Source organism: Hibiscus syriacus, unplaced genomic scaffold, assembly GCF_006381635.1.
Source record: "Hibiscus syriacus cultivar Baekdansim isolate YM2019G1 unplaced genomic scaffold, ASM638163v2 tig00110264_pilon, whole genome shotgun sequence".
Lineage (NCBI taxonomy): Eukaryota > Viridiplantae > Streptophyta > Magnoliopsida > Malvales > Malvaceae > Hibiscus > Hibiscus syriacus.
In genome coordinates, this window is record NW_024062653.1 from 960,976 (window position 1) to 976,099 (window position 15,124).

A 15,124-nucleotide genomic window follows, 5' to 3' on the forward strand; every position below is an offset into this window, starting at 1 on the left:
TCTCCCTTTCCATTTTTTGAAATTTAAACCAAGAATCTTTTAACTGTCATTTTACCGTTGGCAGTTATTCTATTTTTCGACACCGCCCTCACCATCGTGTTCTTCGCGTCGTCTCGAGTTCAACAGTGGTTGCCTTGTTGTCATCACCGTCAGCGTGTGGAGGGGTGAGCAACTTCAATTTTCCGACGAAGAGTAAACAGGCTCTCCGCCATTCGTTGTTGTGAATCGAGCTACGTAAGTGTCTTAAAATGCTTTAAAATAATATTTAGATTTTTTTAAAAAAAATTCCATCGCCAAACGCCGCTACACGCGCTCGCACGCAATGCCTCTGCGCGTGAGGATTGTTCGTCGCCTGTTGGACCGCCTAGAAGCGGGTCAAATCGACCCACTGACCTGATCTGATCTGTACCCGTACCTGACTTGACATGTGTACCCGTTTGGCCTAAACCCAAATACAAATCGACCCAACCAGATCGGCCCATTTCTGAATCGAACCAAGTCGCATCGAGAAAAGCTGAGTTGAGTCGTGTCGCGTCGCGTCGAGCTGAGCCGTTGATCATTGACCGTCGTCGTTAACTGTTGATTGTTGATCGGAGTTGACTTTGACCGTTGATCGGCGTTGACTTTTTTTAAAAAACCTCATTCTTGACATTTTTCGATATCTTGAGTCTAATTGTATGATCTGTTTCGCCAAATTTTGATCCCAAAAGCCCCGAATCGATCTCGTTAAACCGAAAATACTTAGCATTTTTAGCATTGTTTCTTATTTATCTGGGATTTGATTATAGAATTGAACTTGGATTATATTTTCATGAAAATGCTCATGATTCCCCTTATCGAGGTTCGACTAGATCCGATGCTCCCCGTCCGGTAGATCAGTATGATCCGCGTACTTCGAGAGCTACTCATAGGTTTATGTAAATAACTTAATTAAAGTTTATTACTTATTTTATTATGATTCAGATTCAGTTATTCTGATTCAATTATTTTGATTCGTAGGATCTAGCATTGCCGCTGACCATGATAGGCATACCCGAGGTAGGCTATCATCACATACTTCTCAGATCGGTACAAATGTGTTCCTATTGGTGTTACAGTAATGTTTTGAACTATCTGTCTGAACTGTTTTAAAATTTTGATTTTATATTATGACTGCATGATATCTGAATTACCGAATGCTTCTTGTATGATCTCTGGTTATCATATTTCTGTATTTGATTCTAGTATATGGCATTATTTAAGGTTTTAATAAATTAAACTACTGTTTTTTCACTCAAATACATGCACATTTACTATCATTGAAGGTATGATTGGAGGAAGTATCTCAGGCTTAGTTTATGACTTGTAAGACTTTATCGCAGGCTCCTCTGCTTTGTTCACAAGGTATGTCCTTACCGCAGACCCTTATGGTATCAATATAAGGTCCTTACCGAATGTACATGTGGGTGTATGGTTTAGGGGAACCTACACATTCTGGTGTTCGGATAGGGTAGTGTTCATGTTTTCAAAAACTATTTTATACATAACTTTTATCGCAGACTAATACACTTTGCATCAGGAGGATCAACTATTCTTCGTTTTGTATCACAGTATATTTCTAAACTCCTTTTCTGTTATATTTTGGTAACACGTGTTTTACTACTACTTATGTATCAATATTACCGGTATTTTGTTTCTGGACATGTATATCCTCACTTCTGATGTTAGTATATGTATATGTTTATCATTATACGTATTATTTTAACTAAAATGATTTATGTATATGACATGTGATCACCTGGATTCGATCGTAACTCCTAGGTCGGGTCTAGGGGTTACAAAATGATAAAAAATAAGGGTTAACTACTTGGATGATAACTTATGTTTGTATTTTGTCTACTTTTGGCCATTGATTTGTAAAAAACATAAGATATGATCACTTTCATTTTTATTTATTTAAGATTGTGTCACCCCGAGATAACTGTCATTAACAACTGTAACATCCCAATATACGGGTTAGTGACTAAATTGTAAAACTTCAGAGTTTGGTGATTGAAGTAGGATATTTGAACAGTTTAATGATTTGTTCGGAAATATTTCCTAAAAGTTTATAGTAATTATCCAAAGAATTAAAGGGCAAAATGGTCATTTAACATGAAAGATATTTTCCCCCCAATTATATGAATGATTCACGTGGGGTGGGGGAAGAGTTATCTACAAACTCTTCTTCCTTCTTCATTTTTTTTCTCCCGTAGAAGCTAGGCAAAGGTAAGGGTTTTCTGATTTGTTGATTATTTGTTAAATTAAAGGCTGGGTTTTGATCATTAGATGATAATTAAGCTTAAGGAAAGCTTAAGTTATCTTAAAAGCAAAAGATAAAAGAGTTATGATAGATTAAAGAAAATGGGTTGTTAAATGAAATCTTGAAATAGAGTTGATAAGTTGAATTTGAAGTTGAATTTGACTTGTCATATTTGAGAATAAGAGGTTAGAAGTGTTAGAATTAAGTTTGGATAATATGAAAAATTTGGTATAATTATTGAATTCTATATAGTGAATAGAATTTTGAGGTTTAAGATGAATAAATGGGTATAAGTTAGTTTAAGTAATGGTGGTTGGGTTTAATGACATGATTGGAGTTTAAAATAGAAGAATTAAGTGAAGAATTGATGATTTTCGAGCTCAAAATACAATTTATGGGCATAGGGAACCGATACCCTGTGAAGGGAATCGATTCCCCCTCTTGGATGAAAATTTCAGTATGTGCAGGGGGAACAGATTCCCCCCTGGGGGGGTATCGATTCCCAGGAACAGATTCCCCCTGGGGGGGTATCGATTCCCCCCTAAATGAAAAAATGGAATTTGATTCATTAAACCAGTTTAAGTTATTAACATCAAGTTTAAAGTTTAGGCTTCTGATAGTTGTTTTGAAATGATATATTTATGTAGATATTGAGCCTAAACAAGTTCCTGAATAATCAAAGGATTATAATCGAATCAAAGCAAGGCTAAGGTGAGTGCAATTTTAATTGTACTTATGTTATTGAACAAACATTGGCTTGCGATGAGCCAGTATTGGAGTTATTATGGTAAGAAGTGACTCCTAAAATGTTATTTGATTTATGATTCTGATATGTGCATGGATACATGAAATGGATATAGGTTATTATATATGTTACATGATTATATGCATGCGTGATATATGCTATGAGACATGCCCAATGCGAAATGAAATAAGCCAAGTGATTATATGAAATATGTGATTATAAGATTAATGATTACACGTACATGTGGTACGTGACAGAAAGGAAATGATATGAATAAGTGATGTGAGCTGTTATAAATTACAATGCCCATGTTATGTGATATGAGAGCTAGGGTATAGTTGGCATGCCAAGGGTCGAGGGTTTACCTATGTTCTTCGGGACATATGGACTGTTTACCTATGTTCTTCAGGACATATGGACTGTTTACCTATGTTCTTCGGGACATATGGATTGTTTACCTATGTTCTTCGGGATATATAGTCTGTTTACCTATGTTCTTCGGGACATATGAACTGATTACCTAGGTTCTTTGGAATCTATGGACTGGTCCTTCGGGACATTTATATGAGCTGTAGTGACAGCATAATAGTGCACAACCTCAATGTACTCACATACCTTAAGTTCTCAACAGTGTACATGGGCTAATAAAGAGATTTAATAAGTATACTGAATATGATATGTATATGCGATTTGTTATATGTAATAGATCACAGGATTTATGTAATGATGTTAAATTGCAAGGATATATGTACATGTGAGTATATGTTATAGAAATTACATGATGAGTATATGGTAAGTGAAAGGGATTAATGATAGTATTTGCAGATGTATGCCTTTTGTTTATAAGAAATGATATATGGTTATATTATATGTTTTATATGCCTCACTAAGTCATCGACTTAGCGTGTGATTGTTTCACACGTAGGTATGGAAAGCGAAAAGAGAAATAAAGAGGAACAAGACAGGTCAGTTCTCCTTACCAAAGATCAGATCAGAAATATAGATCGAATTACATGTATTTTGTTAGAAAGTATTTAGTTGGCATGTAATAATTAAAAGGATTTGTATTGGATACACTCTGATCGAGTTTTGAAACGTATATATATATATATGTAAATGGTATTGGTTTTTTATTTGTAATCTGGAAATTTTAACATTTGGGTAATGTTCATACGGTATTGTTCATACCGTATTTTACTGTTCATAAATACGCTTTTATTTTCAAAATTTTATACCAAATATAATGGAACAATATATGATCGTATTTTCTTAAACTAAGTTCAAATGTCTTGCTATTTTGTACAAGTAAAGGTTTTGAAAAGTTAATGTGACACATCAGACTCGTATTCGGGTCGAATATGGGTTGAGGTGTTACAATTAATGGTATCAGAGCTACGGTTTAGCCGATTCTAGGCTAAAAACGAAGTCGAAAGTGTTTTAAAAAGTGTACATGCCAATAAAAAGTGAAATATTTTCTGATCTGATAGGGTAAGGAGTGTGTTGTCTTGTTAATAAAGTTAAATTGTTATGTTATATAAGATAAGTGAATACTGAGAATGAGTTATGAGATATATATATGTTTATATAATATGATAGATGATATGTGAACATATACAAATGACATATGTTATATGATATGAATTGGATGATCATATGCACACGTGATATGTGATAGAAGTAATGATATGAGCACATGAATATATGAGAGCTTCCAAAGTGAAGCATAAGGCGATAAACCTGAAGGTAATAGCATTCACCTGCCCTAGCCAGGCAGAGAGAAGAGCGAAAACCTCAGGGAATGCCTGTATAAGATTAGAGAATGATTCATGATGTTGAATGATATTCCGATGTGTTTTAAATTGTATACTTTGTTAACTCATATAATGAATGTATCGAATAGAGTTAAGTGCACCCGAGTTCAAGGGTGAATTTGAGAAAGGTTATGTTGTTACAGACCTTTGGATAAATGATATGAAGATAATGCTAGAAGGTGTTCATTTCTCCAAATATGAGAAATTAAATTGAGAAGTTTCGTTACTACGTGGATAAGATAAAATATGGTGAATGAAAGTCACCATAAGAATATTGAAAGATCAAGTGTCGTGGTTATGGTTTATAAAACAGTTCAAGAATAAGTAAATCGATAATAAGTTCATAAGACAAATAAAGCTCGAATATATGAGCTTGAAGAAAGGAAATTATACGTGCATGTGTATGTGTATAAGTTTAATAAGTTAAGTAGATTTATTGCTGAAATGATTTCGATTAAGAAGAATATATGTGATTGGTTGTTTAAGGCTTGCGCCTTAAATCAAAATAGTGTTACTGTTTTAAATTTGTTCTTATTTCAAGAAATGGTAAATCATGTTAAAGCTCTAGAAAGAGCTCAGAATGAAAGGATTAGAGAACAAAAATCTCAAATGATTAAGAAAATTAGTGCTTCATAAAGTTAAGCATCATCAAAGAAAGATAGAGATACTGGTTTTCACCTTTAAACCAGATATGTATTAGTTGTATTCCCCGCTAGAGAATAGAGCCAATCCGTTCAGACGGATTGGAAATTATAGTATTAAAGGAACTTTATCGTTCTGAAATAGAATAGTTTCTTTACAACATGGACAAAATAAAGTGAAAGAGATTAATGTTAATTGGAGAATATTAAAAGACCAAGGAAGGGTTTAAGAATATGAATATGAATATTAGCGATCAGTTATAAGACAAAGGTAAATGGAATGGTTGAATTCGAACCAAAGAATTTGTATTAAGGACGAGTGAGAATGAAGGTTTGATAAGAGAAGGAAATAACTAATGAATTATTTTGACTGAAAGAATATATATATATATATATATATATATGGATAGTTTGATGAAGGTTTATGTTTTGATGGAAAGAAATAAGTTGGATAATAAAGTAGTGTGTAAGTGAGTGTATTAAAGTTAAAGGATTTGAATGTTTGACGAAAATTAAGGATTGATAGAAATTTAAAAAGGAATAAAGAATGATAAGTATAGATGATATGGAATGAATGAAAAAGCATAGAGGAAAAAGGATAGTATTGTGTATAAGTAAAAATATGGATATGATATTGAATATGATAAGAGTTTGCATTCTGGATGAAAAAAGTTAGCATTGGCTAACAAGATTATGAGATGAAAAATATATTAGAATTAGTGAAATTTAAGATATTTTCAGGATATGATAATCGAATATGAAGTGGATTTGAATATAGTTGTATATTTTGATTAATAAATGAATTAAAAATAGATATGATAAGGATATATAAGTTAGAGGTAGATCCGTAGTATAACAGAGAAGTGCAAATATGATATGGGTATACAATTACCCATCTATTTGTACAATGAAAATTCGAGGACGAATTTTCTTAAGGGGAAGAGATTTGTAACATCCCAAAATACGGGTTAGTGACTAAATTGTAAAACTTCAGAGTTTGGTGATTGAAGTAGGATATTTGAATAGTTTAATGATTTGTTCGGAAATATTTCCTAAAAGTTTATAGTAATTATCCAAAGAATTAAAGGGCAAAATTGTCATTTAGCATGAAAGATATTTTCCCCCAATTATATGAATGATTCACGTGGGGTGGGGGAAGAGTTATCTACAAACTCTTCTTCCTTCTTTATTTTTTTTCTCCCGTAGAAGCTAGGCAAAGGTAAGGGTTTTCTGATTTGTTGATTATTTGTTAAATTAAAGATTGAGTTTTGATCATTAGATGATAATTAAGCTTAAGTTATCTTAAAAGCAAAAGATAAAAGAGTTATGATAGATTAAAGAAAATGGGTTGTTAAATGAAATCTTGAAATAGAGTTGATAAGTTTAATTTGAAGTTTAATTTGACTTGTCATCTATGAGAATAAGAGGTTAGAAGTGTTAGAATTAAGTTTGGATAATATGGAAAATTTGGTATGATTATTGAATTCTATATAGAGAATAGAATTTTGAGGTTTAAGATGAAATAAATGGGTATAAGTTAGTTTAAGTAATGGTGGTTGGGTTTAATGACATGATAGGAGTTTAAAATAGAAGAATTGAGTGAAGAATTGAGTGAAGAATTGATGATTTTCGAGCTCAAAATATAATTTATGGGCATAGGGAACCGATACCCTATGAAGGGAACAGATTCCCCCCTGGGGGTATCGATTCCCCGGGAACAGATTCCCCCTGGGGGGTATCGATTTCCCCCTAAATGAAAAAATAGAATTTGATTCATTAATCCGGTTTAAGTTATTAACATCAAGTTTAAAGTTTAGGCTTCTGATAGTTGTTTTGAAATGATATATTTATGTAGATATTGAGCCTAAACGAGTTCCGGAATAATCAAAGGATTATAATCGAATCAAAGCAAGGCTAAGGTGAGTGCAATTTTAATTGTACCTATGTTATTGAACGAACATTGGCTTGCGATGAGCCAATATTGGAGTTATTATGGTAAGAAGTGACTCCTAAAATGTTATTTGATCTATGATTCTGATATGTGCATGGATACATGAAATGGATATAGGTTATTATATATGTTACATGATTATATGCATGTGTGATATATGCTATGAGACATGCCCAATGCAAAATGAAATAAGCCAAGTGACTATATGAAATATGTGATTATAAGATCAATGATTACACGTACATGTGGTACATGACAGAAAGGAAATGATATGAATAAGCGATGTGAGCTGTTATAAATTACAATGCCCATGTTATGTGATATGAGAGCTAGGGTATAGTTGGCATGCCAAGGGTCGAGGGTTTACCTATGTTCTTCGGGACATATGGACTGTTTACCTATGTTCTTCGGGACATATGGACTGTTTACCTATGTTCTTCGGGACATATGGACTGTTTACCTATGTTCTTCGGGACATATGGACTGTTTACCTATGTTCTTCGGGACATATGGACTGTTTACCTAGGTTCTTCGGAATCTATGGACTGGTCCTTCGGGACATTTATATGAGCTGTAGTGACAACATAATAGTGCACAACCTCAATGTACTCACATACCTTAAGTTCTCAACAGTGTACATGGGCTAATAAAGAGATTTAATAAGTAAACTGAATATGATATGTATATGCGATTTGTTATATGTAATAGATCACATGATTTATGTAAGGATGTTAAATTGCAAGGATATATGTACATGTGAGTATATGTTATAGAAATTACATGATGAGTATATGGTAAGTGAAAGGGATTAATGATAGTATTTGCAGATGTATGCATTTTGTTTATAAGAAATGATATATGGTTATATTATATGTTTTATATGCCTCACTAAATCATCGACTTAGCGTGTGATTGTTTCACACGTAGGTATGGAAAGCGAAAAGAGAAATAAAGAGGAACAAGACATGTCAGTTCTCCTTACCAAAGATCAGATCAGAAATATAGATCGAATTACATGTATTTTGTTAGAAAGTATTTAGTTGGCATGTAATAATTAAAAGGATTTGTATTGGATACACTCTGACCGAGTTTTGAAACGTATATATATATATATGTAAATGGTATTGGTTTTCTATTTGTAATCTAGAAATTTTAACATTTGGGTATTGTTCATACGGTATTGTTCATACCGTATTTTACTGTTCATAAATATGCTTTTATTTTCAAAATTTTATACCAAATACAATTAAACAATATATGATCGTATTTTCTTAAACTAAGTTCAAATGTCTTGCTATTTTGTACAAGTAAAGGTTTTGAAAAGTCAATGTGACACATCGGACTCGTATTCGGGTCGAATATGGGTTGAGGTGTTACAACAACAGTTAAATATTTTGATATAATCACACATTTGTCACCATTCGATTGGAGGACTAATTTTATTTTAATTTAATATATTTATTTCTACCACTCACAGAGTGACATGTGTCACGCTCTGGTTGAAAGAAAAAAAAAAGAAAAGCAAATTAAGGCAAAAAGAATTCAAACCTTTGTGACTTAGGAACTAAACATGTATCAAACCAGTAAACAAAACCATTGTTTGGTCTAAAGTAGACAACATGATGTATATATTTTATATTTTAGTGTATAAATACTTAAATTCATAATATTTTATATAAACATTAACTTAAAAAATATTTTTTATGTTAGCTTATTAAACATATTTTATTTTTAACTTAATTTAAAAATATTTTGTTTTATTTTCATTTAAAAATATATTTTTATTTTAAATTTATTTAAAAATATTATTAAATTGAGAGAATATGTAAATAATAGGGATCAAATGTGTGATTATACCAACTATCACGTCACATATTATGTTAATTATTAATAGCAGTTAACTCGTAATGATCACGTCTTAATTAAATAAAAACGAAAGTGGTCATATCTTAATTAAATAAAAATGAAAGTGATCATATCTTATTTTTTTAAATCAGTAACTAAAAGTAAACAAAATATAAATATAAGTGATCATCCGCATAATTATCCCAAAAATAACTCATTAACTTCACTACCTTTAAATTTCGAGAAAATAACTTCAGTGACCGAAAATGCCTTATAATATACGATTTTAACCAACTTTTTTTGGATTTGCGAAAATGACCAACAAATTCGCAACACAGTTTCCAAATTCACAACACAAATATGTAAATTGTAACACGATTTTCCAAAATCGCAACGCGAATTTGTAATTAGCAACACAAAAAAAATTTGCAACACTGAATTTCAAATTCGTAACTTGATTTTCGAATTCGCAACACGAATTTTAATTTCGCAACAGGGTTTATTTTCGCAACACAAATGTTTTGGGTATATAACTACGCAGCAACATCAACTCATAACCTAAATCCCTAAATTGCAACTCATTCCATCTCTATCTATCACTCTCTCCGGCGACATCCGTTCCTATATCCAACGACATTCTTCCCCATCTCTAATTTTTTACATAATTTTATTTCTATATAATTTTTCAATGATTTCTCTCCCAAATTATCAACTATCAACTTAATAAAGGTATGTTTTTCTCTAAGTTAGTGATGATATGTAGTTTATAGCTCGTTTGTTTAGTAAATTAATTTACAATTTATAGAATGAAATCATCTAATGTTGATCATGTTTGGATAGATTTGTGTTTTGGAGGGTTATGGGAGAATGTTCATGGTGTTTTACAATATATGTCTTTACCCATGAATCTTCAACTAAAAATGTCATTAAAAAGTTAACTTATGAAACTCTAATGTTACGTGTTGCAAAGAAATTGAATTTAGAGCCTCTAAGTGGATTTAGGCTATCTTATCAGAGAAAATGTAAAGTTTATTTGTTAACCGACAATGAAGATGTTGAACGATTCATTGCTTACATTAGTATTGTATGTTGTTGAACCTAGAAGTAGTGAAGTTGGGTCAGTAGCGGGTAGTAATCAACTAAGTTCTTCAACCCTAGTTTATGGTGCTCACAATGTACAACGTTGTTATCAACCTCAAAATTTAATGGTTCCACCACAATTTCATTACCAAGAAAATTTTGTTTCACCACATTTCCAATACCAAACACAATATCAAACACAATCTCAAAACCCACAACCTTTTCCTAATCCAAATCCCAATCAACTTTCAGCACCAAATTCCGGTTTTCGTATTGACCAGTTAGACGATTATGAGCCAACAGAAAAAATTGTGAGTACTAGTCAGTATTCAAAATTTGATATTGGTCAATACCCGAACTTTGATCTTGGTCAATACTCTAATTTTGATGATGTTTCAGAAGAAGAAACAGAATTTGCGTGTAATGATTTTGATATTGGTCAATACCTGAATTTTGATGATGAAACAACCGCTGCCGAGGAAGATGTTGTTGATAATAATGAGGAGAAAGTTACGACTGTGAATGAACATGTTGAACATCCATTATGTAATTCATATAACCCTGAAGAAGAAAAAGAAGAAGTCCCCGAAGAAAAGAAAAAGAAGAAAATGCCACGGGAGTATAATTGGAATATGCCAGAATTACTTCAGATATCGGAAGAAGAGTTGGTAAAGATAGCAATTGATTATTACACAAAAGTTATTCGTATCAAGAAAGGTGATTGTTTTGATACAAAGAAAGACTTGAAGATAGCATTGTATAAGAAATATGTGGAAGATGGCTATCAACTAAAAGTTAACAAATCAAACAAATATTGTTTCGAAACAAAGTGTATGATTGACAAAAGATGTACGTGTTGTATGATTGCAAAGAGGATAAAAGATTGTGAAATGTTTCAAGTTAGAACTTTTATTGATAAACATGCATGTTCAAGAACCCAAGTTTTTCCTCTCCATAGACAGGCAAACAAAAAGGTGTTAGGTGGTTTTCTGGCCGAGTTAATGTTTTTGAATGGCATGGTATATCGGGGATATGAAATTATGACTGACAAGAATGCTCGGTTCAAGATTAGTACCTTATATTCTCAAGCTTGGAGAGCCTAATGTTATGCCTTGGAATTGTTGAGAGGGTCTCCAGAAGCATCGTTTGCCCAACTGTCGGCTTATTGTCACAATTTAAAGCTGAAAAATCTTGGGTCGATAACTCATATCAAAACATATAGAGATGAACGCTTTGAGTTGCTGTTTATCGCCATTGGTGCTGCGGTTAGTAAATCAATATAATTTTGTTGACTCATTTTTGTTGGTTACATGCATTTCACATTTAAATGATTATATTTCTTGTGTATATTATTTTGTAGATTCGTTCGTTTATTACTTGCATGTGCCCAGTTATTATAGTTGACAGAGCACATTTGAAAGGTCGATACCTTGGAGTAAACTTATTATCAGTAGCCATGGATGCCAATAATGGGATACTGCCAATAGCTTACGGGGTTGGCAAATCTGAAACCTCTGATTCATGGACATGGTTTATGGGGAATCTTAGGGATTGCATAGGTCCTATTAGCAATATGACAATCATATCCGATAGGGCAAACTAAATTGACAACGCTATTAGAACGTGTTTCCCATATGCTTTGCATGGACTTTGTGGTGTTCATTTGTACAGAAATATAAAATCAAGGTCTGCTGGTATAAAAATCACAAATGGACATACTAGAAGGCTGTAAAAGCTTATCGGGAAGTAGATTTTAATAAGCATATAAATTATTTAAGACATGTTTTGCCTCAATGTGTTCAAATACTAGAAGATGTCGGGTTTGAATGATGGTCAAGAGTACATCAACTTGGAGCAAGATATGGTTTCATGACGTCTAATAGTGCAGAATCAATCAACGCTCTAAGTCGCCATTCCCGAAAATTACCCATTACTATGTTAATGGAGTTTTTTCGAGCCTCTATTCAACAATGGTACTACAAGAAAAGAAACCATGCATATATTATTTCTTTAAATTCGTAACTTATCATATTTATGTATTTTACTAAGTATTATTTATTTAAATTTACAGGAACATTGGAACGTCGTGTTACACAATGGACTGAAAAAAAGATAACGAAACATGTTGTGAAGTCAACGTCATGGAGAGTTGAACCATGTTCAAACACTTTGTTTGAAGTATTGGATAATAACTTAAATGGGCTTGTCGATCTAAATGAAAAGACGTGTAGTTGTATGAAATGACAAACATCTGGTTATCCGTGTAGCCATGTTATAAAAGTTGCTCTTCATCTAAACCAAGATGATTCAAGCGTATACGCTATGGATTTCTACACTACAGAAGTATATCGACAGACTTATGTCGAGATTGTCTACCCTATTCCACATCCTTATGAGTGGGACATACCAAATGACTTACAAACAGTTTTGCCACCAGTCATGGATAACAGGCTACCTGGCCGACCAAAAAATCACGATCGTATACCGTCTAAGGGTGAAGAGAAGAGGATATTGATATGTAGTCGGTGCAAGGAAAGTGGTCATTCAAGGTTGACCTATGGATCACCAGTGCCATCACAATCATCTTTTCCTCTACCAAAATATGGATCCTCATCAAAATCCAAAGCTCATATGGTGCCAAGCAAAATGAAATCAAAATCACAATCAAAATCAAAATCCCAATCACAGCCGGCTTCACCTTTAGGGACATATTAACTTAGGTGATTTTTAAATGCAAACGTTGTATTATGTGTATTTTATGTGTGAATGCATACATTTTCAGTTAGACATGCATTAGTAACTTGAGTTTGAACATTGCTATGATCTGTTCAGTTGTTATCACTTATCAGATTATTGTCTGTTATCTTTTTGAAGGTGTTTTCCTTGAATTTGCAACGCGAAAGTCAAATTCACGTTGCGATTTTTTGTTGCGATTGTTTTGAAAGTCAAATTCGCGTTGCGATTATTGGGAAAGCCAAATTTGAAACGCGAAAGTAAAATTCGCAACGTGAAAATCACAACGCGAATTTGACTTTCGCGTTGCGAATTTGACTTTCACGTTACGAATTTTACTTTCGCAACAATCACAACATGAATTTGACTTTCGCGTTGCGAAAGTGTACCTTCAACAGATCTTTTTTGCCTTCAACATAATACAAATTGAAATTTTCTTAAACAACAAATCAACTTTTACAAATCAATTAAAACAACCAAAAAACAATTCTTATTTACACATCTAAAAAAAACAAATCAACAACATATTGATACAATTAGCCCCAGACAACAAATTTAACGCAGCTCACTTCAGGTTAAACCTGCATAATCCAAACATTTGCTCAAACAACACTTTCTACACATCTAAAACCAATAAACAATAAATTATTGAATTCTAGGTACTTAACCAAACATTTTCAAACCAACAAAGAGTATATATGTTAACAACACTTGCTCAAACTTACCAATAACAAATGGTTGTTTATGCACACTTTCAGCATGTAGATGCAGGTAGGTAGCGTCTCGAATATATCGCTCTAGCCATAAAATGATGAAACCACAACCCTACTGCACCTCTATCTCTATCTGTGGGAGGTAGAAACTGTTTACCTCTTTTCGTCAAACATTCCAAACACATGCATACAAGAGGACTACAATCCTCTCTGGCTCCTGTCGTTTGTTGTGGCGTTGTCTCGTCTCTCATCATTGTAACTTTGAACTTTTTTGGCAATCAATCACATCCAAGTATTTAGCCAAATGAGCGCTCTATCCCTTACAAATAATATCTTTCAAATCAGACAATGGTATGTAATTCAATATGATGTCATATACTATCGTCTTTAGGGATGGGAACTGAAGCTCAACGAGAAGCCAATGACGACGTTCTATAACAGGGATAAACACCTACAATCATAAATAATAATTCAATTGCGCACATCAAATAAAATTTATGAACACCTTTAAAATATTAAAAAAAAAGACTAACCATATCGACCTCCCACCACGCAGGATAAAGCTTAGCTTTTCCATTACCCAACGCATATGAAGCGTCTCTCTGATCCTTCAAGTAAGCTACGTGAAAAGACGAAGGCATAATAGTCAATCGCGTCTTTTTTTATTTTCTTTAATTTCCTTATAATCTGAAGACGTGACACCCATGAATCAATATGTTGTGGATAAAAAAAATAAATATATTAGTGAATTTAATAAATTAAAAAAAAATCAAAATGCAATATAAGAAGAATATAAGACTTACCCCCCATTCGAAATAGTCATTCTCTTCAACCCCTAATAAAACACTCCACCAAGACCGATCAAGAAAGAAATGCATACTATCGTTGATTTTGCATATGTCAACGTAACACCCCTGACTTCGCTCATGTAGATAAAAATCAACTGCGGTCTTAGCCCAAAGGATATTATCCATAATTGTGTCCGGTAGTGTTCTCCTCTCCTACTGAGGAATGATATTGGTCGGTAACTCATACAAAAGCCAACTCTCATCCATCATATCGGGCACGTGAGGGGGTTTATCAATATGTCGACATAGTATGCCATGTGAATTGGGCTCTTGAACGGTGGGAGGGATCTCTTGAACGATGACAGGGGCCTCTTGAACGGTGGGAGGGGCCTCTTGAACGATGACAGGTGAATCGAGCTTCTTCTTACGGAGTCTTGGCACTATTAGGGTGAAAGGAGACGTAATGGCACATGCACAACGTCTGATGCGTAAACCCCGTCGTGCAAGAAAAACTCGACGTAAAACATCTAACTTAT